We start from the raw sequence: 26,097 nt of genomic DNA, 5'->3' as shown, positions 1-26,097 counted from the left end.
ACAAACCAAGAACGCAATCATAACAATTCTCATTTTTAACATAGTGTGAATGTTTTACATCGACACCGTAAGTATGAACAAACGCCGTTTCCGGACCGTACCGGAACGATACGCAAATACAGACTCTAGTGCAACACTTTTATTGGAGTAAGGGGCGGCGGAAAAAGAGGCGGGCGGGGGTGAAAATCTAGCAATCTATTTATATCCACCTTATGATGCGGATCTATCAATAATGCATGAAAAGTGTATGTACATTTCACATAAAAGAATTGTATAAGTGTTTGACCCTTTATCATATAAATAAGTTTTTAAGCACTTTTTCTTACGATGATCGATCCTTTTTCTACGAAACTTAGATTGACCAGTATGAACATCTATAGACTCACGACAAAAGGTATCTACACGATTTTATCGAAGCAGCGATGTAGCATTCCTTGGGCCTAACAAACATACATTTGGTTCGGGTTACCCGACCCTACGTGCAAAATCGGCGCCGACCCAACCGTTTTATAGACAGTAGGTAAAAAAATATATATACATATTAAAAAGTGTTTTTGTTTGGGGGGTTTTCAAAGTTTGTTTAAAAAGTGGTTTAAACCCTTTAAAGCTGTATACAGAAGATTACTTAAACACCATTCTCAAAAAATGAAGATCACGTTCTCAAATGAAGCCAATTAAAAATAAAAAAATAAGATAAAAAGCTTACAAACCCTATCTGTTTTTCAAAAGGGATGTTGACCAAAACAACCCATTTTCGGCCTGACGATTCACTGAGCTTTCTAGAGCTATGAATGTAAAAGATTTGTGCTTCGAATATTATGGTAGGCAGGATAGATCTTGAAGTTGCCGTAGGTAATTATGCATTATCTACTAGGTTTTGTCAATATGAGTGTCGTAGTTAAACGAAATGGTATCACATGTTGCATATATGAGTTGCTGTTTTAAGTAAAATCGAAGTAAAGCAAAGACTCCTAACGATTCACTATTCTTGTTGTGTCATTTTTTACAGGTTTCCCACGGTCAGGGAAAAGTCAGGGAAAAAGGTGTTTTTTTCAAGGTCAGGGAAAAGTCATGGAATTTTGAAATTGGTCAGGAAAAAATGATTTTTTGGCAAAAGTCAGGGCAAAGTCAGGGAATTTTATAAAAGGGGCATTGGTCGTACAAGTACTCTCATTTAGTGACAAAAGGCTAAGGCAGTTTCTTCCATTTTGTATTATTGTTGTCATTATTAAGATATACACACAATCTGTACCTTATTAACCAATAAAACACACTTTTGTGCATATATTATCCTATGGATACCATCATTTCAATTTTAAGTTGCTTGGTGAAAAAAAAACGAGAAAAAAAGAAGAAAGAAAAAAACGAATAAACATAATATTTATTGAAATAGTACAAGGAGGTAAGGGTTGGCTATGGGAAAGGAATGAGGCCAACATCTAAAGTACATTTCATGCTCATAATTATATGGCCTGTATGTGTGGTTTAAAGCACGTGAATTGGTCAGGGAAAATTGAATTTAGTCAGGGGAAAAGTCAGTGAAAAGTCAGGGAATTTTGTTATGCCATCTTTGTGGGGATGTATTAGTAAAACGAAATTGAATCACAATTAAACCCTAGTTAAAGTGATAACCATGTTATGAAACCGTGCTAGGTGCGTATCAATGCAGAACATTTGTAAGTAGTTCCACTGTATTGCGACAACGACTCGATTATCTACAGAACGCAAGCGGCGTTATCAGGTGCCGGTCGAGCTAGAACGCTTTTAGGTTAAACATGTGTGACATAGGCTCACAGCCACGGCAAATTTGAACTTAACAGAAAATTAGTTTCAAATTTCCAGTTGTGTTCGCAGTTTAATTGTGATATAAGCAGTATATGCTAGGTTTGATCATGTACAGTAAAAGTTAAGTACAGGTCCAAAATCAAAGCTGTATCACGCCTCCCGCATGAATGACGCAACGCCATTGGTTCAGGACTAGTCATGCGGTGACCCCACATATTTCCATATTGGGTCAGTAATCTTCCTATCGTTACATTGGTCACCAAGCCGGACAAGTGGGTTTCCTCCGGATCATTTGTGTAGCTACATATAGGCCTTGAAGGCCTGGGCCTACAACTTTTTTGAAAAATGACAAAATTTAAATAACCCCAAAATACAGTTAAAACTAATAACCACTCAAAAGTTGTATATAACATTATTATAACAAAAGCAAGTCTGGGGTTTAATTAAACTATGTGCTGCTTTAATTGCTTGATTTTATTGTAAACATTGCATAAATATTTAAGTTTGTGGGCATATTAAATGGATGTAATTGTGCCTTGTGTTTTCTCTTGGAATGCTCCCAAATCGTACTATTTTGCTTCTAATTTAGTAAGAAATCTTTGGGGTGGGTATCCCCGAACTCACCTAGAACCATCGTGCCTACAAGTTTTTTCAGGCTTAGCTACGCCCATGCAGGTACTCCGGTTACCCCTACAACACAAGACCAGGCTAATGTGTAACATCGTGCCAACGAGAGTGATAAAAATAATGTTGTTACAACTTGATTCACAATCGTTGTAAAATAAATAACTTTATATCGTTCCAAAATGCCGTCTCTTTTCCGATTCCGTTGAATAAATGAAGCATTCCCAAATAGTGTTGGCGTCTTTATCAATGGAAACAGGTTGTCGACTTTATATACTAGTATACGTTACGGGGTAAGTGAGTGACCCGATAACGGAAAAAAACGGGACGGTGGAAACCATATTTGGATTCGAGCCTCGCTCTCACATGGTATGGTTTCCTTTGCCCCGTATATCCCATACCGAATCACTTACTAACCCTGTAACTAATAATATGAACTAAGGCGCTGCCTCTACGGGCTTGAAGTGTTATTGCCGGAATCGTAGTTCTTTTTATGAAACACGTGTTCTACAATACATTTTTGGCCTCTCGGACCATCAAGAACAACTAGCTGTTTTATATAGACAAGTCGCAAACTTTTCAGAACATGTTCTTTAAATTTTAGTTAAGCACAGAGCCTTAATTTTTGAATATTCATATGGCAAGGAGGAAGAGGCTTTTTTGAATGTGCTTTCAGCTGTATTATTATATTTTGATATCGGGTCTACAGTCCAGTTACCAGAAAACCATTTTTTTTAAGAAGCAAAAGATACAGATCATTATTTGTTCATGATTTAATGAATTCTAGTATGATAATACAGGCATATCTCTATTGTTCGCCATCTTCCTTGCCACATACTTTGCATGATCTCTCAGTATTTTGATTAGTAATTAAGACCATAGTGAAAGAAATTGGCTAAGCAGTGGGAAGGAAATCGTTCCTATTACCAGATATTAATCCTTATAAGTATTGGCCTCTCACACCTTCCATAAAGCAAGCAGTAAGTACTTCACGGTTTATTTATGAGTACTTAATTTACATAGATACACTATTTTTTTTTTATTTTTTTTTTATTGTTTATTGCATGAAAACATTATACAACGTTTTAAGCAAAAACAAACAGTGAATGGAGAAAAGTACATGTACATGTACATTGAAAATTTTCAAGAGTATAAACAAACAGGAAAGATGTAACATCCTGCGACAATTGAATAAATGTTAGTAACATTAACAGTAAACATTTGTAGGCATTATCATAAATATAAAAAGACGTTTAATTTAATAAAGAGTGTCTACGCTGAGTAGCAAAGAAAATAAATTTTGACAAATTGTATATTGTTGTTCTATGATTACTATTCATAATATTTTCAAATTTGTTAATATAAGGCCAGTGACAGTAGTATGGTTTAAACAATTTAACTCTTAGGTCTCTATATTTTGGGCAGACAAGTAGAAAATAATATTCTGATTCTATCTGATTCATGTTGCATAGTGTACATACTCGGTCATTTAATGGCGTGTTGGTATACCTGCCAATCTCAATACCCAATCTGTGAGAGGAAATTCTAAATCTTGCTAAAGCATGTCGGAATTTGTATTCATGAATTACATCTAAATATTTTTCTCGTATAAAAGTGTGCTTAAAAATAGCATACGTTCTTAGTCTAGGCGAATTATTTATCTCAGAATACCAGCTTTGGCAATACGTATCCATTATTCTCCTCTTAATTACTTCTAGTGTGTAAATATCTATAGACTCATTTATCCAAATATCGGAGAAGCCGTACTCGTTCAAAATAGTTTTAACTTGAGAAGCCCAATTTTTATTTTCGTATGTCTTATTGTCGAAATCGTCCCTTCGTAGAAGCTTATATGTGCGTTTAACGAGACTGTTGTCCTTAAGTGAAATAACCTTATTCCAATATTTAATTAAATTAACTTTTCTGTAAATAGAAAGAGGAACCCTTCCTAATTCACCGTACAAAGCACTGAAATTCGTCGATTTTTTAGCTCCCAAAATATAACGCAAAAACCTCACATGAATCATTTCTATATCCGTTGCGGGATTCATTCCCCATATTTCCGAGCAAAAATTCAGAATAGAGCCTACTAAAACATCAAACAATTTTACTTTTTGATGAATAGGTAATTCAACGGTATTAAATATCTGGTATAGCTTAATAAGAGAAAACGATGCGTGCTCTGCAATCATTTTTTGAGACCTGTTGAAATTGCCGTTCTTAAAAAGGTTTATTCCCAAATATTTAAATGAATTAACGACTTCTATAGGTTCATTGAAGATATACAAGTTCACATGCGTGGCCCTCCCGTTTTCGAATATCATAGCTTTAGTTTTTGATACATTTATTTTTAGTCCCCAAACGTTGCAGTAGGTTTCAACGTCGTGTAACATTTTTCTAAGACTTTCAGGAGATTTAGCAAAGAGCACCATATCGTCGGCATAGAATAGAAGAAACAGTTTGATATCTTCCAAAGTAATTATTCCGGGTTAATCTGAGTTAATATTGTTAATTAGGTCATTAATGAAAAACATTGCCAAAAGAGGCGAACTGGGATCCCCCTGTTTAACACCAAGTCCGGTCGTTTCAAAGAAGGCGGACAACGACGATTGGTATCTGACGCACGATTTGACACAGTTATACATTGCTTGAAGAGCTTTAACAAAGTGGTCGCTTACATTTTCAGTTAACAACTTCTGCCATAGAAAGGTGTGGTCAATTCGGTCAAAAAATTGCTGATAATCAATAAACACACAATATAATTTTTCCTTCTCACTCAGAGTCTTCATAATGATCGAATGTAGAATAAATATACAGTATGAGATTGATTTGCCCTTTTGGAAACCAAATTGATTTTCTGTAAGTTTTTCATTTTGTACAGACCACTTGGTTAACCTGTTAAGTAGGATTTGCGAGTAAATCTTAGCTATTATGTTAATAAGGGTGATACCTCTATAGTTTTTAGCCTCGTTTGCATCTCCTTTTTTGAAAACGGGTGCAATTATACCCCTACCCCACGATGCAGGGTATTCATGATTAAGAAATATATGATTATACAATGATTTCATGAATGGAAGAATTATATCTATTGACGCTTTAAAGATTTCGGCTGGTATCTGATCAATACCTGCACATTTATTATTATTTTGGGACATAATGGCGTTTCTTATTTCCGTTTCATTTATTTCCGTGTCGAGTAATACATCTCGAGCCGTGTTAGAACTGTTAGGGTCTGCGTATCTCGGAGTATTATTTGGATGCGAAACGCCGTCGCCGGCCAAGTTTTTGAAATGAGTATACAGGTCATCCAATGTTAAAGTATCCGCATGTACATTCGTTTTGCGAGATCTCCCTTTTATTTTTTTCCAGAACTGTCTTGGATTTTTTGACGCCAAGTTATTTATCTTTATACCTTCTTCTCTTCGAAATTTCATAAATGCCTTCTTTTTGGTTTTATTATATCTAGAGCGCGCTGCAATAAAGTTTGTTCTATTATCGTCAGTCTTATTTCTATTATATATATTCCTCCGACGCTTAAATTCTCGTTTGTCATCAAAACATTCCTTATTAAACCAATCTTTGTTTGATTGTTTATATGTACTTTTAGATTTTCCCACGGTCTTGCCAAATATCGTGTCCGCGGTAGTAAACAATAGATCAGAGAATTCATTTACTACGCTCTCTACCGGCTCAGTGTGCAATGACGCGGAAAGGTGCAATAATACGTCACTCTTACTCATGAGTTGACCTTGAAATAACGGGATCTTCTCATTGTCAAATATAATTTTGGACTCTCCCTTTTTAGGGGGGATCTCACTTGTAGTTGCATCGTTATCATCGTTTGTATTTATACTTAACGCGAAAGAAATACAGGCATGATCAGAAAACTCGTTCAATTCATTAACAGTGAATTTGTCAATAAAATCAATTGTATCGTATTTAAGTAGCAAATAGTCTACAACACTGGTACCCCTACTAGAGCAGAAGGTAAAATCGCCAACATTTTTATCATTACCTAGTCTGCCATTTGCTATTAATAATCCTGTGGCCTGACACAAGTTAATCAAATTTCGACCACTAAAGTCAATAACTTTGTCTTTACTGGCCCTATTTACCGAAATATCGTTAAATTCTCTAATAAAAGGTTGATTTTCATCTAAATATTTATCATATATAATAAAATCTATATTATCTGCGGTACGACTATTAAAATCGCCCGTGCAAAAAGTATAGCCAAGATTATCATATTTAACAATATCTGATTCTAAGGTTTCAAAGAAATCAAATTCATTCAAATTATTTGCAGTAAACGATTTTGAATTACTTGGTGGTCTATATGCATGACATACATAAACATCATTATTGTGCATGAAGATAGAATGATCCAACTTTACCCAAATAAGTCCATTTTCATTTTTGTCAATCACTGAAATATAGTCCTTTAGAAAGCTTTAATAATACAACGAAATTCCACCACTATATCGTCCTGAACGTTTTGAGTTTTTACGTCCGAAAATATGCTCGCAACAGTAATCACTTATATCTAAATTGAGAGTGTTTGTTGATGATATCCAAGTCTCACTAAGAAAGATAATGTCATAACATTGAATTAACTTTATAAATTCACTATCAGCTAACTTGCGTTTTAGTCCAGGATGCTATATTTATGGAATACTCCTGGTGACGTCCCTAGCGGTCTCCTTCGGGTTGTGGTGCATACGGGCGGCCGTTGATGTACAGCGTCTTACCGACGAACTTCACCTCCTTCCCGGCATCCTTGGCAGCGCGCATGGCGTCGTAGAGCGGCTTCCTGGCGTCACGGACATCCTTGGGGAGTTGCGGACCGATCCCGATATTCCCGTCCTTAAGTTTTTGCTTAATAGTAGGGTCCAAAGAGGCGGAACGAACCCACTCCCGATCCTGACCGTTATGAAATCTCGCAATGAGGGGGCGTGGCTTGGCAGCGTTGCCCTGGCCGCGCCGGGCCGGGCGGTATGCGGCGTCAAGTTTGAACTCGTCCGGGATGTCCAAGTATGTGGAAATGACCCCATGTATAGATTTGGAACAGTTCTCCTGCATGCCGGGCTGTACCTCGGGGACACCATAAAACACCAAATTATCGCGCATGGCCTTTAACTCAAGCTCAGCGAGCTTTTCTTCCGTTTGATCCTTTTGCGATTGCAGAGTTTTGCATTTCTTCTCAAGATTTGAGCAATTTTGCTTTAGCTTTTTAATGTCAGAGTCATTTTCCTCGAATTTGGACGCTACAAATTGGGTGGCAGTTTCCGTATCCGAAACACGCTTATCTATATCCGTGACTTTGATTTCGAGGTCGGCGACCTGGTTCGTGAGATTATTCAGGGTTTTTTCTATGCGATCAATGGCTTTCATTTTTGACTTCATTTCCTTAATATCCTTCATCATTTCAGTTGCCCATGGTGGTTGAAACGAATAACAGAATTGCGAGCCCGAGGGCGGGGGGCTGAACGCGGGCATGAAGGGGGGTTGAGGGTATGACATGGTTGCAGCGAGATATTCATAAAAGTCCTCACCGTTATCTTCTGATTGTAAATAAATGTCCGAGTCTACTTGTTTACTTTTCTTTTTCGATTGACCACTGTCCGTTTTGCACGAGGAACTCGTATTGTCCGAAATTGGTGATATCACTTTTCGTTTTTTATTTCGTCTATAAGATCCTTGTTTTTTAACACTTTTTAAAAAATCCTTTTGAGACATGAACACTAAACTCTGAAGTTATTATTTGTCCGAAAAATTGTACGTTCATGTCCGTGAAAAAACAGTTAAATTAGTTAATTTTGATTAAGCACATGTAACAGTGTACTTCTCCATTCAAAACCACGTGATCACTATCTACATACATTTATAAACTAAAGCTATATGAGATAAATATGCACATGGTCATTGTAAATAAGTAATGTGACATTCATACAGTTATGTTGCAGTAGACAAATTATTAATTATTATAAACAAGAACTAGGTAGCATATAATTATAATGAGAATAAAAGCATTATCACATTTGAAAAAAAACTATATTGTTTACACAGAAAAAAATAAAAATTAAAATAAGAGTTAAGGAAAAATATGAATGCAATAAATTGCCCATTGAGGGAAGGGTCAAACATAAGAACATTACTCAACTTCATTTTTTCAAACCAAAAGATTTTTTGGGGTTTACTTCCATTTTCAAAAACTAGTAACTAGTATACTTTTTAAAGCACATTTCAATATCTGCAATATATTTCCATCACATAAGTGTTTTGTTTATAATAAGTATAATTGTAGAATAAGTCTGTAATTAGAAAATAAATATATAAAAAAGTAACAGAAAAAATGCATGGATTTTTTTTAATTGAAAATGAAAACAAAAGTGAGCCTTATATTTTGTTATATCATTTGAAAAGTTTTGCAGTTACTTAAAGCTGCACTCTCACAGATTTACTGTTTTGACAACTTTTTTTATTTTTTGTCTTGGAATTAGATTTTTTGTTTTGTAAATATCTGCTTACCAGTGATGAAAGACTGCTGACAAAAGATCAGATCGCAGATTTTCATATTTCCATTCCAAATTTAATGTTTTATGGCTTAAACTAACGGTTTAATAAAAATCCATAAAACATCGTTTTTGGGACGGAAATATGAAAAACTGCAACCTGATCTTTTGTCAGAATTCTTTTTTCATTGGTCTGCAGATATTTACGCAAAAACTTGTTCGTATTATTATTATACATTATAATCTGTGATCTTTTTTGTCAGCAGTCTTGTATCACTGGTTTCCATGCATTTTCGCAAAAATTGGCTCGTTCCTTAAACAATTGTCAAAACGTTCAATCTGTGAGAGTGCAGCTTTAAATTGATTTCGATTAAACATAAATCTGTATGTGTAAAGGTATATTACAGTTTCACCCACAGAATGTCGCCTGGCCAATTTGTGAATGCGTCTTTTATTTGTAGCTCTGTCATATCAAATACGTTGTGTGGCCTGAACGACCGCTCATAAAGATAATATAAAATGTATTTTCCTGATTCATTTGTATTGTGCATCCATTCCATCAAAATATAGCGGACGTCAACCTCTTTGAAGAAAGAAACGGCTCCCTTCAGGGCCAAACCTTCATATCCTTCGATGTCAATTTTCATGAATACAGGATTATCACCAAACATGTTCACAATTTCATCTAGCTTGGTTATAATACTGTTTTCTATATCTGTTGGTTCGCCTGTTGATGACTTTTGATGATTCTTGTCCCTCCAACATTGTCCTCTACTTGCTTCAGGTTAACATACGACGTTTCATTCGAGATTCCGTTCCAGATCAGCGTAACATTATCTCCTAGTCTACCATATCGCAATGACATTGATAGCATCTGTAGATTTACTTTGTTCGCATCTACGGAAGTAACTCGTCTGCCTAGTTTGGCTATTGGAATTGTAAACACACCTATGTTACAACCAAGGTCTAAAAACTCCATCGAAGCGTTGTCTTCCATCAGCACCCACACGCGCTGCACATTGGCCTTCTCCCAGAAACCATCCGTAAGGATTGAATGAGAGATTATCGTGTCCTCTTTTGAATCGTAGACACAGATTGGCGACTGCGATTCGTCCGGATTTCGAAGGTATACAATATTGCAATCATTTGCAAGAGAAGATTCTGCACTTGCCATATCAAAAAGCCTGATGTTGGTTTCTTTTCTTTCTTTTGTTAACTTCGTACTTTGGTTTTCAAATTTGGTGTGTGTTTGGTGTTCTTTGCTTGTATTCTTCTCCCCTTCACTGATCGAGTCAATACCTTTAAGCTGCCTTTCTGTTTTTATTTTTGGTATTCTCTCTTATATCTGGTTAGGAATGGCATTCGAACTAGGCGTCAATTGTTGTATTACAAGCACTAAAAATATGCACGATAAAAGTATTCCGAATATTCTCTTTTTAAAATTGGACATTGTTAGATAATATTCAATCCTGTTTATTTATTTCGATATGTTTCAAATATTCAACACTAAATAATAAATGAATGATATTTCAGAGATAAAGTTTAAAGAAAGGTGTACTGAAATCACAAAAATGAATGTGCACGCCTAATGGTCATCATTTATGAATCCGGAAATGAAAAGACAATTTTGACAACATTGACAGCATTTATGCCCCATACCGCAATTAAAAAAAAGGTATCTATTGATCGGCGTATCGATACGACTTCTAATTAAATTCAATTTTCACACATATGAAGGGTAAAACAATATCATTTATTGAGTAAATGAATATCATTAAATTAAACTAGTTAATTCGAGGCATTGAAGAATATGTAAATTAATGAACAACTATTAAAGGCGCACAATGATGCAAAAAAAATATATTTTTAATTTTAATGCATTATCGTTATGTTCAACTTATTTATCTCTTACTATCAAAGCAAAAATATGCATATGAATTATAGTCGAACCTCGCTATGTCGACGTCGGATAAGTCGACTTTCCGGTTATGTCGACTTTTTTCCGGTCCCGAATTTATTCCTTCTTATTCTATATAAAATAAATCTGTTTGTGTCGATTTTTTTATCTCGACTTTTTCGCTATGTCGTCCTCGTTTTTCAGTCCCAGTGGTCGAATTTCACACATTTCCTATGTTCTTTATGTCGAACTGTAAATCAAGACGTAGGTGTGAAAATATTCATGACGGTTTGCGGCATGTCGCAAAATACAATGCTTGTCAATATCCCAAACTGTCATAATTGGGGGATACAAAAATGTAATTGGTAAGTGCGAATAATTAAAGTTGTTTGTTTATGTTATTAATTAAAGAGACATTTATTGCTCAAGCTCTTTGGTATTGTCTAAAACATGAACATTTTATTGATTAGATATCAATCCCGAATGAGAACAGAAAGAATAACTTCAAAATGTCAAATGTTAGTTCCACTGCTCTGGTCGACCAATTCAGAGAAGGACCCGATATAAAATCTTACAATGTACAAATGTATGCAATTGTGGTTTTATATGTGTTTTGAGTGATCCATAATCGCAAAAGAAATAAATTTGACACAAATAACTCTTTTGTTTCACTTTATTATTCAATAATAAGTTTGCTGTTTTCACGACGAAAATATTTAACAAGACCGTTCAATTGTGGATGTAAACATCGTACAATCCAAATCAAACGTGTTGGGATTGGTGATATTTTTTGTAATTCGGATGAGTCGACTTTTCGATATCTCGACCTTTTTCACTAGGTCCCGAACAAGTCGACATAACGAGGTTCGACTGTAGGTACATAAAACAAAATTTAAGCGATATTTTGGCGGGTTTTTTTTAACTGGGGATTTTTTTTTGTGGCAACGTAGTTGTTAATTAACAAAAACATTCATAAAGAGTAATATTCTTTTATCTGTACTTAAACCGTATGCTGTTGGGGGTTTTTATCATTAAAGTTGAATACGTTAAACATGATAGTGCATTTAATATGAACATTATTTTCGTCAACCTTTATCGTGCGCATTTAAGTTAACTAGTAATTGATTTAGTGGCATTGAAAAATATGTAAACATAACACTATTAATGTTGTTAATTTGTAATGAATTATTACATAGTTTAACAAAATTATTATTATAAATTCTAATCCTGTTGGCTCGAACCCGCTTGTCTCGAATTCCTCGTTGGCTCGAATTGCATGTAAAAGACCGATTTCTTCATACTGAAGGTAAGCAATCCCGCTTGGGTCGAATCTTCCGAGGTATTTTCGCCGGTCCCTCGGAGTTCGAGCCAACGGGGTTCGACTTTATAAAACATGTGTAAGGATTGATTGCTATTTTCACGCGTTCAAAAATTGTTGAATGAACGCACGAATTATAAGAATCAATCCTCATATTTACATTTCCCCTTTTTGTTACCTTATTTTTGGGATAATAATGATTTCGGTTTAATCATTTTCGAGTTTATTGAGAAAATTATCGAGATTTTTAATTCGTGTTTTACATATGCATGGCCCAGATCTTTCTTGCGTTTCGCAAGAAAGACCTGGGTCATGCATATGTAAAACAGCTGAAGGATGCCCTGAAAGGTCGACTGGTTCATTGAAAATGAACGCAAATATTATCGTACAGAAAATCAAGTGCGAATGAAAATATAAAGATGCATACATGTCAAAGAATCACACACAGTTCATACCTCCCAAAGTAATGAAAAAACAACATCAAACGAAGGCATTTTTCCACCGACTAGATTTCCAAAGTACAAAGACATTTTCTGATTTGTTATTACATATAAGGTTTACTTCTACTTTATTTTTTCACCATTTTAGAGACTAAAAAAATGGATAGATTCTTTAGAGTTTGGATTACCGTTACGTTATCCATACATTCCAGTTGGTGATGATGCTATTGATTGAAACATTTCAAAGGCAATACTTTTGGTATTTCAATCTGGGTAGATTCATAGTTCATGCACTAGTCAATTGTAACCACGCCCCCGCCCCCAGGCCCGGGGGTATACCGGGGATAGCCGGGGAAATGGGTCGTGTTTTTACCTTTCAGGTGACCCCGAAGTGCCGGGTGAATGCGGTGGTTTTGTCTTCGCGCAAAATATAGCGGGGAATGGGCCTTACCTAGGCTCCGTGGGTTGCGGGGGCATTTGGCGGGGATTTTACCATCAGTTCCTCAGTCAGTTTTCTTAGTTTTGCAATTGCTTATTGTCCAATAGTGATACAGTTAATGTCCGTATTCTTGTATATATAGTTTGGTAATTGGAGGAAGATAATATTAAAGACAACTATGCCGATAATTTATTGTTGTTTTGATAAAATGGTATATTGATGAATGATATAATGTTCTATAGTATCAAACAAACACGTTATATTTCTAAATGTTTCACCTTTATTATGCACTATTCAATTGTAACCACGCCCCCCCCCCCCCACGTCCGGGGAATAGCGCGGACTTTGACTTTCGGTCCAGCCAAGCCCGGGTAAGAACCCCGTCCTGTAGGGACAAACTGCTGGTAAAATCCCCGCCAAATGCCCCCGCACCCCAGTGACTCTAAGTATATCCCCGGTATAACCCCGGACTTTGGGGGGGGGGGGCGTGGTTACAATTGACTTGTGAATTAGAAAACAATCATAAAAGTAACGACAACGCTGAACATCTTTAAATGACGGCACCTCGTTAATCTTTCTTTTGCTTGTTTGTTGTGATTTTTATCATGGACAAAATGGGAAACTTAAAGATGCACTCTTACTCCCGAATAAGATTTACCACAATTAATAATACTGTTTTAATATTCCAAACAGGATGAATAAATGTCAACAACAATGGTTCGTATGAAGGTAATTATAGGGTTTAATTTGAAAGAAATGAGCATAAAACACAGTATTTCTACCTTATGAGACTATAGTAGACCACAGTAAATCTTTTAGCATTCACCAATCATTTAATATTTTTGCGCTTTCTGCTATTAAATTCACGGTTACAATCTTGTTATCAGCAATTAATATTGTCCATAAATGCATTATTTAGTAAGTAGTTTAAGGTGTATCAGTCAGAATTTATGTTTGTTTTACATGTGTATGTATTGATGTTGAATAAGAATGTCACTTCAAAAAAATATTTACAAAAATGGATCAAAAAAAAATTGTACCAAATAATACCAAACATTCGAACGCTATCTTCATCGTACTAAGATCTAAGTCCACGATCCCCAAAACATTGTAGAGCTCTGATGCAGCATAGACACAAGTTTATTAAGCGGACATTTGGCACATGCAGGGCTGGTGCATATGACGGCCATAGCCATCTATAAAAATAAAAGCCTACGTGACAACAATAAGTGTACCTGACAACAACATTTTCCAAACTACCAATGCAGAAAACAGACGCAATTAAAATGCGGTTCATATCAGTTTGTTTACACATAGTATACTGTTAAACATTTACTAAGGATCACCAGGTCTTTATGCAAATAGTAAGATACTACTTATAACATACATTTATCTAATACGATTATATATATATATATTAATCACATAAAAAACGACGTTTTTTCATGATAAATATTAAATAAAATATATAATTAGACCTTCCCCTATGCACAACGGTTCTAAAAACTGCTTTATTTCAAACTGAAAGTAAGATTTTCGGTGTATATCAGATCTGAAAAATAGAAATAAGCGCACATAAGGACAATTTCTAATAAGATTAATATCTACTTGATGTTTAACAAATATGAATATAAAAACTGAATTATAATCCGTGTATACTATCAACATTCGATAATATTGCCACGTTTTGCGTGAATTTTCGCAAGCCATAGTGGCAAAATAGCAATTGCGCATACTTACTTTTTGACCACTGGGGTGCTAAATGGAATTCAGTGGGTTTAGATAGGTCTTGAGGTATAGGTTCCGCCCCTGAGGTTCGATCCCCATCAGGAATATTTTTCATGGTTTCTCAAAAACGGACATTAGTACTGGTTCCTATCCATGAAACGGACTCAAGAGTGATTCATATAAGCTTTCAGCTGTCTTCATTATCGAAATAATACCCCATCACACTAGCCGAATACCATAAAGACCGCACGACACCCTGGCAATTTTAACGAACGCAGCGAGAACGTGGTCAAATTCTTAAAAAAATGCTTTACTCAAGCTCCTACAGCATCCTTACTACGTCCCTTCTACGCAATCACTGCGTCTCACGCGTTCCAAATACATTCTTACTGCGCATCTTCACGCGAACACCACGTCCAATACGTTTTAAATACGCGCGGACCACGTCCAATGAGTTCTTTGTACGTTCTTACTACGGCCGGGAAGATTACACCACGCGCTTATCAAGTGCTTATCACGTCAGTATTACGTTCTTATGACTTGAAGTTATAATTTGTAAATGTGATCGAGATAGAATTACCGTGTTCTATTTATAACTGGCATATTTTTCATTCATATCTAGTGTTGGTATAAAATGAAGTTATAGGGGAGTTGAATCCCGTATTTATACATGATCACTGTTCAGAAGCTGACAGGACGTGGTAAGAACCTAATACAAACGTGTCTAAGACGTGTTAAGCATCGAAAGAACGTATTAACGACCGAACGAGGTCTTCTACAACATGGCACGAACGTACTATAGTCGTAGTAAACGCGTGGAGAGGTTGAAGTGAGACATCCATTGACGAAGCAAGAACGCAATGACAACCTACGGACAACACGATGAGAACGCCATTCAATATTTCCCGTCAAGTTCCACGCTTGAACTAAGTCAATCAAGTCCCTAATAGGTTCTAGTTACGCCGTCACTACGTCCAAGCCGTCGTTAATACGTTCGTGTTAAGTTATAACTACGTCCTGATTCGACCACGTCCTCACTACGTTTTATTTGAACATGTTTAAAGTCACGTCTTCAAGTCCATAAAGACCATACCACGTCCTTATTGATGTCTACTGTGTTCCTTCTATGTTGACCAAGTTTTGACTGCATCCTGCCAGTCGTAGTAGTGGGAACGTGGCCTAGTGTGATGGGTGCATGTAAACAGTATTATTTCAACTTAGCACAAGGATTTTATAAAAAGTTGCTCATTTCTATAGCATTATCAAATAACTAGTATCTGCTTACTTTTGTTAACGCAGGTCTGATTTGTGGAATTTTAAGAAAATTCAGAATAAAATAATCGTATTAACTCAATATCGTATCCATTCCTCTCTTCTTGTATTATTTTTAAGAAATCTAATACAATAAATTACTATAAAGTTTATAGACTACCGCAGCTCTATACAATTTTGCACAGTGTAATCAATTTAAGCAGTCCAAGGTTATTTGTTATCTAATCAAGTGCATTATTTAAGCACTGGTAACGGCATTTTTCGTCATTTCTGATATTGTTCTAAACGTAGTCATGTTCGCTAACATCCGAGCTTTGATATTTGTTTGCGCAATTGCATCAACCAGTATGTAAAGATTTTTTACTTAATTAAATTAAGTTTTAATTAATTTTGATGAAAATGGTTTGTTTTTGGATGCAAGCTCCGTTCCATTTAGCGTCATCTCAATTTTATCTTCGGAAGGATTCGTAATCGACGGTGTTAGCTATGAGCATCTTTTAAAGTGACACTCTTATTCAAAATCAACACTTACACATGTATAACAAACATAAATTTGAGTGATAAACCTTTAACTACTTACTAAATAAAGCATTTATGGAAAACATTAATTACTGATAACAACATTGTAACCGTGTATTTAATAGTTGAAAACGCAAACATATTAAATGATTGGTGAGTGTTAAAATATTTACTGTGATCTACTATCGTCTCATAAGATAGAAATACCGTGTTATCTGCAACTTTCTTTTAAATTAAACTCTGCTTCCTTCATAAGAACCATTGTTTTCGACATGTATTCATCTTATTTGGTATATTAAAAAAATGTATTAATAATTGTCCATCTTATTTGGGAGTAAGAGTGCTACTTTTAACATGTATAACATAAACTACAATAAAATGGTTTGCGTTTTTATTTCAGTCCATCCGGTCAAGCTGCAATGTAAGATTACAAACGTTCTAGTTTAAGATCAATCGGAGCTTAGATTTACAAGTCATTTTAAGGTTTGAAAGGGACTTGTTCACACGTTTGCGCGCCAAATTGGTTTCTTTTCTAACAGTACGCAAGTGAACACTATTTTTAAATAGTTATAGCTTTAGACAAAGAAAGAAAGATATTCAAGCCATTCTACTCAGCGGTGAAGAGGGGTCATATTTCCGCGAGCATGATCATTTAGGATGAAAAGGTTTAGGAAATTTTGGATAATTTTCTGATTAATTTAATTAATTCATTTATTTCTACCGACGCACTATTTTGTATGAACATTGAAATGGCCATAGGGAAATTCCATTTTTCGATTCGAAATGCAAAATTTTATTTCAAATTACTTATTTGCGATTTCCCTTAATCTCTGTTTTCCTGTTACATCACGTACCGGACCATTCGGATGTCATCCCATTCGCGTTGCTAACGCTTTCAAAATGCCAATCAATGGCAAGATTTAAATCTACAACTGTCCAGTCTGGTTTAAAATATTTTCAATAAACATAGCTTTGGGGTACAGAAAAGTTCTGGTCAATGTACATATTAGTCACTGTGTCCATTTCATTTAATAAGGTAATAGTGTGTGTTTGCCTCTAATCTAAGAGTTAGTGGGGCTAAGACTCACCAGGGATACTTTCTCATAGCCTCCAAAACATTGGCTATCTTTACTTTAATTTCAATCAAAGCATCATTACCTTTATTCAGCTATAAAATGAAAAAGCATGCTTCGGCACAATTAAGCATAAACAATCTGTCAGGATCTGGAAGTGGCTTGTACTGGGAGTTCGCTTATAGATTCTAGCAGAAAACGCATTTGTCATATAAATGTAATTCGGTGTTTTTCAGCGTGTTCGTATGAGGTAGACTGCTACTTTATTTTCGTCGCGAGTTGTCCATCCGGCTGGCTTATAATTTGTATAGAAGGACACTGTGTATGCAGCCACCACAAACGCCAACTGGGCAGCAGTGAAAAACGCCAACTGGACAGCCGTGAAAAAAGCCAATTAGGACGCCTGATAGCTTAAATGTTATCAATTTTTGATAACTGATAAAGTTACAAACATTCAATATCGAAGCTTATTTTCATACGTCTCCATATAGAATTTGTGTTAGTCTCAACCCAGATAAGTAAATCATCAAGGTATTTGACCATGCTTGACATCCTTATCTTGCCTACGAGCAAAGACAAACATGTACCCGTATGAACTAGTTTTTTTACTACGCACAAAATAGTTCCAGCGAGAAAAAACATTTAAACATTATTTTGATTAACTGATGTGGGAGAAAAAGTATCTACGATAGCCGCTCGTATAAGATAGGTTCTTTCCTATAGAGGCTATTCGTTGCCAAAAGTCCAGACGTGTATGTGTGTATTTTAGGTTTGTAACATTGATGATTTACCAATTTACATTTTACAACCGCCAACTCATCGGTTGTATGTTTACATTTTAAACTGCACATTTTCATTTTTCATTGTACCAATTGGAGTTTTATTCTCCTTGCATATATTCAACAGACGTCATTCTGTGAAAGTCACATGCTGAGTGTTACATTGCGGTGTGAAGAAGACAGATTTCAGTTCGTAGTTCTACAAAGTACATTGTATGGTGGTGACTTTTCATTCGCAGTTGAACATGTTTACGAAATGAATTTAACTTTATTTATAGATAGCTCTGCCTTAACCATGTCTTAACTCCGCCTTAACCATGTGTTAACTCCTCCTTACGTCTTTCGGAAATTTCCGCTATCACTCGGCTCTATTTAAACCCATTATGGATACTTTGGACCATGGACATTGCGAACCTTATTATGGACATTTCGAATCATCTATATTATGACATTATGGACTATGATTTGGAAACAGGATGGATTATAAATTATTTCATGTCGAATAAAATAATATATGATATAACAACAAGTTTTGTCTATATAATAGTAATTAATACGCACATATGACATGAAATGAGATATATGCAAAATGATACGTGACTCAAACACAACAAAATATAAGTCATTAGCATTAAATTATACTTCAAGAATGAAAAGTCCCATTGTCTTATTTTTCTTTTATAGCCGCTCTCTCACAGATTGACCGTGTTGACAACTATTTTTATTTTATGTTTTGGAATTAGTCAATTTTTGCGTAAATGTCTGAATACCAGTGGTATAAGACTACTGACAAAAGATCAGATACAGTTTTTCAGTTTTACGTTCGCAAATTGATGTTTTATGGCTAAAAGTGATACTACAGTAACGTTTTAAGAAAAATGAAAAATGTCGGCAGTTTTCCAAACAATTTAAATCTGTTTTAGTGTGAGTAATCTTATTATTTATATAGAAAGCATTGCTGCCAAAATTAGCCGAGTCTGGGACAAAAAAAAGGTTGTCAAAACTGTCAATCTTCGAGAGTACAGCTTTAAAATACTATAAACACTATTTTAAATTCTACCATTAGAGGACACTTTCTTGCCTTTTTTGCAATGTTTAAGATCGCAAGTAATATTAGATAATTTAAAATTTACGAAGAAAAAAATCTAAATTTTCATTAAGTTGAAATTATTCACTAAGATGCCCCAGAGGTTTCTTACCTGGTAGCTGGAACTGTATGGATAAAATACACTTAGATTACAACTTAATATAACTCGTACATTATACTGTAACGAATATTATTTTATAGGTAATTAATAAAGTATTTTAATGATGAAGTCAATGTATTGCTAATAAACAATTATTACTTGCAGCTACCTTTTATACCCCACCCACACTCAACAGTCAGGGCTTTTTTCACATTTAGGTGAAGCGGACCTAGCCCTGTTGGAGGGGAAAAATCGCGCGTTTGTTTTTCTAATCTAAAACTCACGATATCTATTTTTTTCATGTTATTGAAATCCCCCACTTGATTGTTATGGTTCACAGTGGCAGATCCCGTAATTCATAACTGGGGGACACAAGTGGGTTGGAGGGCTGTTCTTCCATCCACATGGATATTTTGTTTCAATGATGTATTGAATTACACGTTTACACCTTACATCCTTATTAAGATAGTAATGGATAACATCAGACAAAACTAGGTGGATATCATTATGATGTCCATCAAAAGTTTTGTGGGTTATCTGGAGCAGATTTTGAACAAGGACTTGCGTTAGAGGGGTGTTACTTAGGGGCACACCTTTTTGGACATGATCCCTCGAGTGGGCATGACATTAATATGTTTAAAATGTGGGAAGTGGGGTTTAGGGCTACTCTCCCTAGAATATTTTAAATATTTTTAGTCTGAATTGGTGCATTATGGCGTAATTAAGTATTTTTTTCTGAGAAATATTGACAAAAAAAATAACCTTTAAGTTTACTTGCGGGCCAATTGACTAAATAATATGGTGATTTATAACCCATTTAGGAACATTGATCGTCAAAATAAAATAAAAGATGAAGTTAATTTTAATTTTTATTGTGAAAGAAAGAGAGAGTACTCGGACTTACAACCGGGAATTTACAGGCGGTAGGCGAAGATGTTATCTCCCTGGCTTGATTCGACGGAAATAAACGAAAGAAAATCTGATTCGTTAGCTCCGCCCATTCACCTTCGTTTCTTCCGGTGACATTTACCATATAAGGTATAGGCGAAATCGTCTATCCTTGTAATTTTGAACTTGTCAATTGACTTTTGTAAACCTGGACTTGTTGGACTGCAAATGTTCATTTTACGAATGCGAGTGTCGACTGTAGGATTGCAGTTTTACGTATGCATGATTCGGCTTCCTAAATTACTTCATCATATTGTTAAAGGCAAGTTTTACGATCTATGTTTTAGTGAGTTTATACAGGGTCGATCTGACAAATATGCATTTTACTACTAAAATGACAAATGACAAATCAATACGGAAAAACTGACGAATAGAAACAACTAATAGCACGTCTACATTGACAAATGTAAGAGATATTTAGTACGATTAAGAAGCACATTGTGGGAATTACACGTCTGGACTTTTGACAACGAATAGCCTCCATAATGGTTAAGACACGAATCAAAATCGTTGATTTCATTACATTGATTTCGTTAGCGTAATGATACTTAAGTTAATCGCCAGCGGCCTCATCAAATTTTCATATATCTTGAAGCATATTTCCGAAGTATATCCTGAAGCTTGCCGGAGATGGCCGAGTTATTACGATTGCTCAAGGCGGATTTATCAATTTTTCATTTAATATCTTAAACCCTATTTACGAGGTCTATCCCGAAGCTTGCCGGAGATTGCCGAATTGATACTCAGTGGTGAAGAGGGTAACCTCTTTTCAGTTAACCGGGAAGTTGGAGAATTTTAAGTTTTATATATATTAATATATGTATTTTTAAGTTTTACTTACGCAAATGGGATTAACTGTCAATAATTTAGTTCTAACTGTTCATGCGATTTGCCATGCTTTGTTTTCAAAAAAGTAACTATTTTTTGTAAATTAAACAAGAACGAGTCCCCTTAACAGAACATGTTTGTATGTAAAAGACTCGCGAATTGGAATAGACCGAGCTTAGCATTTATCAACTGATCAGGTTTTTGTCTATTCAGCGCCCTTAAAGTATATGAAGACGATGTTCTATTGTAAAAAACTAATAAACCGTCAATTAGACGACATTTTCGGAATCATCAATTTATGAAATCAAACAATTGGCCAATCTGATTTGTTTTAGATATGGCCTAAAACAAACATTATTTTCAATTGTTCAGTTGTTTAAATATACAAAGTTTTTTAGTAAAGAAAAGTACTAGACAGTCGTATTTGCTTTCGCCTCTTACCTGAGATCAAGTGGATTCAAACCCCATAATGCATACTTTTTCATGGTCTCCCAAAATTGGACATCAGAATAACTACCTTCAGCCAAACCCCGTTGGCTCGAACTCCCAGGGACCAACGAAAATACATCGAGCCTCGAAAAATTCGAGCCAACCGAGATTTTTTACCTTCAGTTTAAAGAAATCGGTCCTTTTCATCCAATTCGAGCCAACGAGGAATTCGAGCCAAGCGAGCTCGAGCCGACGGGGTTCGACTGTATATTCAGCTATCCGATAATCGTAGTCTCTTTCGGCACAATCGAGTATAAAGAAATGAGTATAAAAAGAATATTCTATCGTGATCTGGGTGTGGCTAGTACTGGCAGTTCGCTTGTTGATTCTAGTAAAAAAACGCATATAGTCTATTATATAATTGTAATTCGGTGTTTTTCAGCGTGCTCGATTAGCGCAGAAAGCTACTTTATTATTTTCGTGAGTTGTCCATCCAGCTGGGTCGTAATTTGTATAGAAGGACGTTGTGCCTGCAGCCTCGACAAACGCTAACTGAGCAGCCGTGAAAAAAGCCAATTACGACGTCTGATAGCTTGAATGTTGTCTATTTTTGATGAGTGATAAAGTTACAAACATTAAATATCAAAGCTTACTTTTATACGTCCCCATATAGAATTTGTGTAACTCCCACCCCAGAAATGTAAATCCAGTTAATTGGCCATGGTGGAAATCCTTATCTTGCCCACGAGCAAAGATAAAAATGTACCCTTATGAACTAGTTGTTTTACTAGGCACAAAAGAGTTCCAGCGAGAAAATACATTTTAACGTTATTTTGATTAACTGAGGTGGGAGGAAAAGCATCTACCATAGCCGGTCGTGTAAGACAGGTTCATTCCAACCCTGGGAGGTACTTATCATCTTACACTCTCAGCCATGGAGGATTTTTTTTAATCTCGAATTTAAAAATGGAACTCGATGCAATAGTATGTAAACATAATTAGTTAATTACCAACAAGCTGTGTGGTGTTATTTGACAAACGGCATTCGACATTACTAGTAGACAGGCTCAGAATACGGCATTTAGAAACTGACAAACTGCAATCGACATTGAATGTCGCATTGACCCGACAAACGGCATTCTACCTCAAGAAAATGAATGTCGAACTGAATAAATAATACGACATTTAACATTAAGATAATCTATGTCAGACTGGCTCGGCAAAAGACATCCGCCAAATAGAAAATGAAAGATGACTTGCTCCATAAACGACATTTATCATTCAGAAAACAAGAGTTTTGATTAAGTGTAGTGTTTTACAGTGCGTTTTGTATATCTAAGTTTAAATTGATTGCCAGTGAAGTATAGTATTGCATAAATAATTACGATTCCCAAGAGTAAAGTTATAAAGTTTAACTGCTAAATTGAAATTACTACGCGATCTACTTGCAGCGTAGTAAAATATACATCCGAGCCTGTTTACGATTGAAAATGGCCGAGGTGTTCTGAATGCTTTGAAAGAAGGCATTTGGATTCATTTAAGCTCGGATGTTTTGCAACATAAGATAAAAGCATAAAAATGACAACATCTACCTATAGACGCACACCCAAACACCGTAAGAGGTACACCTCATTTTTATTCTAACACCCGTGCTAGAGGTTTGCGTCTAGCAGGTATGCCTCTGAGTATTTCTGATAACCAAGCCGACTTAGGACAAGTCGTGCAATTGGATTGATTAAAGCTCGGATATTTGCAACATACGATGAATGCCTATAGAAAAAACATGACAGCATCTACCTAAAGACGCACACCCAAACACCGTAAGAGGTACACCTCATTTTTACTCCAGCACCGGTGCGAGAGGTTCGCGTCAAGCAGGTATGCTCAGGAGCATTTCAGATAACGAAGCCAAATTATGCACCAGTCAATTGTAACCACGGCTCCCCCAGGTCCGGGGAATAGCGGGAACTTTAACTTTCGGTACAGCCAAGCCCGGGCAAAATCCCCACCCTGGGGACGAACTGCTGGTGAAACTCCGGTGCCCCCGCACCCAAGGGACTCTAGGTTAGGCCCATTTACCGCTATATTTGCCCCCCCCCCCAGGTCCGGGGGTAAACCTGGGATAGCCGGGGAAAGGGGCCGTGTTTTTACCTTCCAGGTGGCCCCGCAATGCCGTCAAAGTCAAAGTCCCCGATATTCCCCGGACCAGAGGGAGGGGGGGGGGGCGTGGTTACAAATGACTGGTGAATAAATTCGAAGTAAAGCAGAGACTCCTCATGATTCACTATGCTTGTTGTGTCAATATGGATGTATTAGTAAAACGAAATTAAATAACAAACAAACCCTAGTTAAAGCGATAACCATGTTATGAAACCGTGCTAGGTGCGTATCAATGTAGAACATTTGTAAGTAGCTCCACTGTATTACGGAATGCCGTTAGGGCCATCGCTTGTGAATGTGTTGATCTGAAACGCGATAGTAGACAATCGAGTCTTTGTCGCAATATATTACGGAATGCCGTTAGGGCCATCGCCTGTGAATGTGTTGGTCTGAAACGCGATAGTAGACAATCGAGTCTTTGTCGCAATATATTACGGAATGCCGTTAGGGCCATCGCCTGTGAATGTGTTGATCTGAAACGCGAAACTCGACAGTACGATGATAAAAACGCGATAGTACGACGATGATGAAAACGATATAGTACGATGATGAAAACGACGATAGTACGATGATGAAAACGCGATAGTACTATGATGAAAACGCGATAATACGATGATGAAAACGCGATAGTACGATAATGAAAACGCGATAGTACGATAACGAAAACGCGATAGTACAATGATGAAAACGCGATAATACGATGATGAAAACGCGATAGTACGATGATGAAAACGATATAGTACGATGATGAAAACGCGATTGTACGATAATGAAAACGATATAGTACGATGATGAAAACGCGATTGTACGATAATGAAAACGCGATAGTACAATGATGAAAACGCGATAGTACGATGATAAAAACGCGATAGTACTATGATGAAAACGATATAGTACGATGATGAAAACGCGATTGTACGATAATGAAAACGCGATAGTACTATGATGAAAACGCGATAGTACGATAATGAAAACGCGATAGTACTATGATGAAAACGCGATAGTACGACGATGATTAAAACGATATAGTACGATAATGAAAACGCGATAGTACTATGATGAAAAAGCGATAATACGACGATGATGAAAACGATATAGTACGATGATGAAAACGCGATAGTACTATGATGAAAACGCGATAATACGACGATGATGAAAACGATATAGTACGATGATGAAAACGCGACAGTACGATGATGAAAACGCGATAGTACTATGATGAAAACGCGATAGTACGACGATGATGAAAACGATATAGTACGATGATGAAAACGCGATAGTACGACGATGATGAAAACGATATAGTACGATGATGAAAACGCGATAGTACTATGATGAAAACGCGATAATACGACGATGATGAAAACGATATAGTACGATGATGAAAACGCGATAGTACGATGGTGAAAACGCTATAGTACTATGATGAAAACGCGATAGCACGATGATGAAAACGCGATAGTACGATAATGAAAACGCGATAATACGATGATGAAAACGCGATAATACGACAGTACGATGATGATAATGCGATAAACTATCGTGTTTTCACCATCGTATTGTCGCGTTTCACCATCGTAGTTTCGTGACTTCGCGTTTTCACCATCGTACTATCGCGTTTTCACCATCGTACTCTCGAGAATCGCGTTTCAGGCCAACATATTTACAGGCGATGGCCCTAACGGGATTCCGTACTGTATTGCGACAAAGACTCGACTGTCTTCTGAATGCAAGCGGCGTTATCAGGTGCATGTCGAGCTAGAACGCTTTTAGGTTGAAATGTGTGACATAAGTTCACAGCCACTACAAATTTAAACTTAACAGAAAATTAGTATCAAATATCCAGTTTTGTTCGCAGTTTAATTGTGAGGAAAGCATGATATGCTAGGTTTGATCATGTGCAGTATCAGTTGTATGGTCGAACAGGACAAAATCAAAGCTGTATCAGGCCTCCAGCATGAATGACGCAACGCCATTGGTCCAGGACTGGTCACGCGGTGACCCCACATATTTCTATATTGGGTCAGTAAATTTTATATCGTTCCAATTGTCACCAAGCGGGGTTTTTTTCCACGTCAGTGGCGTAGCTACATATAGGACTTGTAGGCATAGGCCTACAACTATTTTGAAAAAGGACAAAATTTAAATAACCCAAAAAT

The sequence above is a fragment of the Mya arenaria genome, chromosome 10, assembly GCF_026914265.1.
Source record: "Mya arenaria isolate MELC-2E11 chromosome 10, ASM2691426v1".
Lineage (NCBI taxonomy): Eukaryota > Metazoa > Mollusca > Bivalvia > Myida > Myidae > Mya > Mya arenaria.
The sequence above is the reverse complement of the archived record's forward strand: the minus strand, read 5'-3'. Positions refer to the sequence as shown.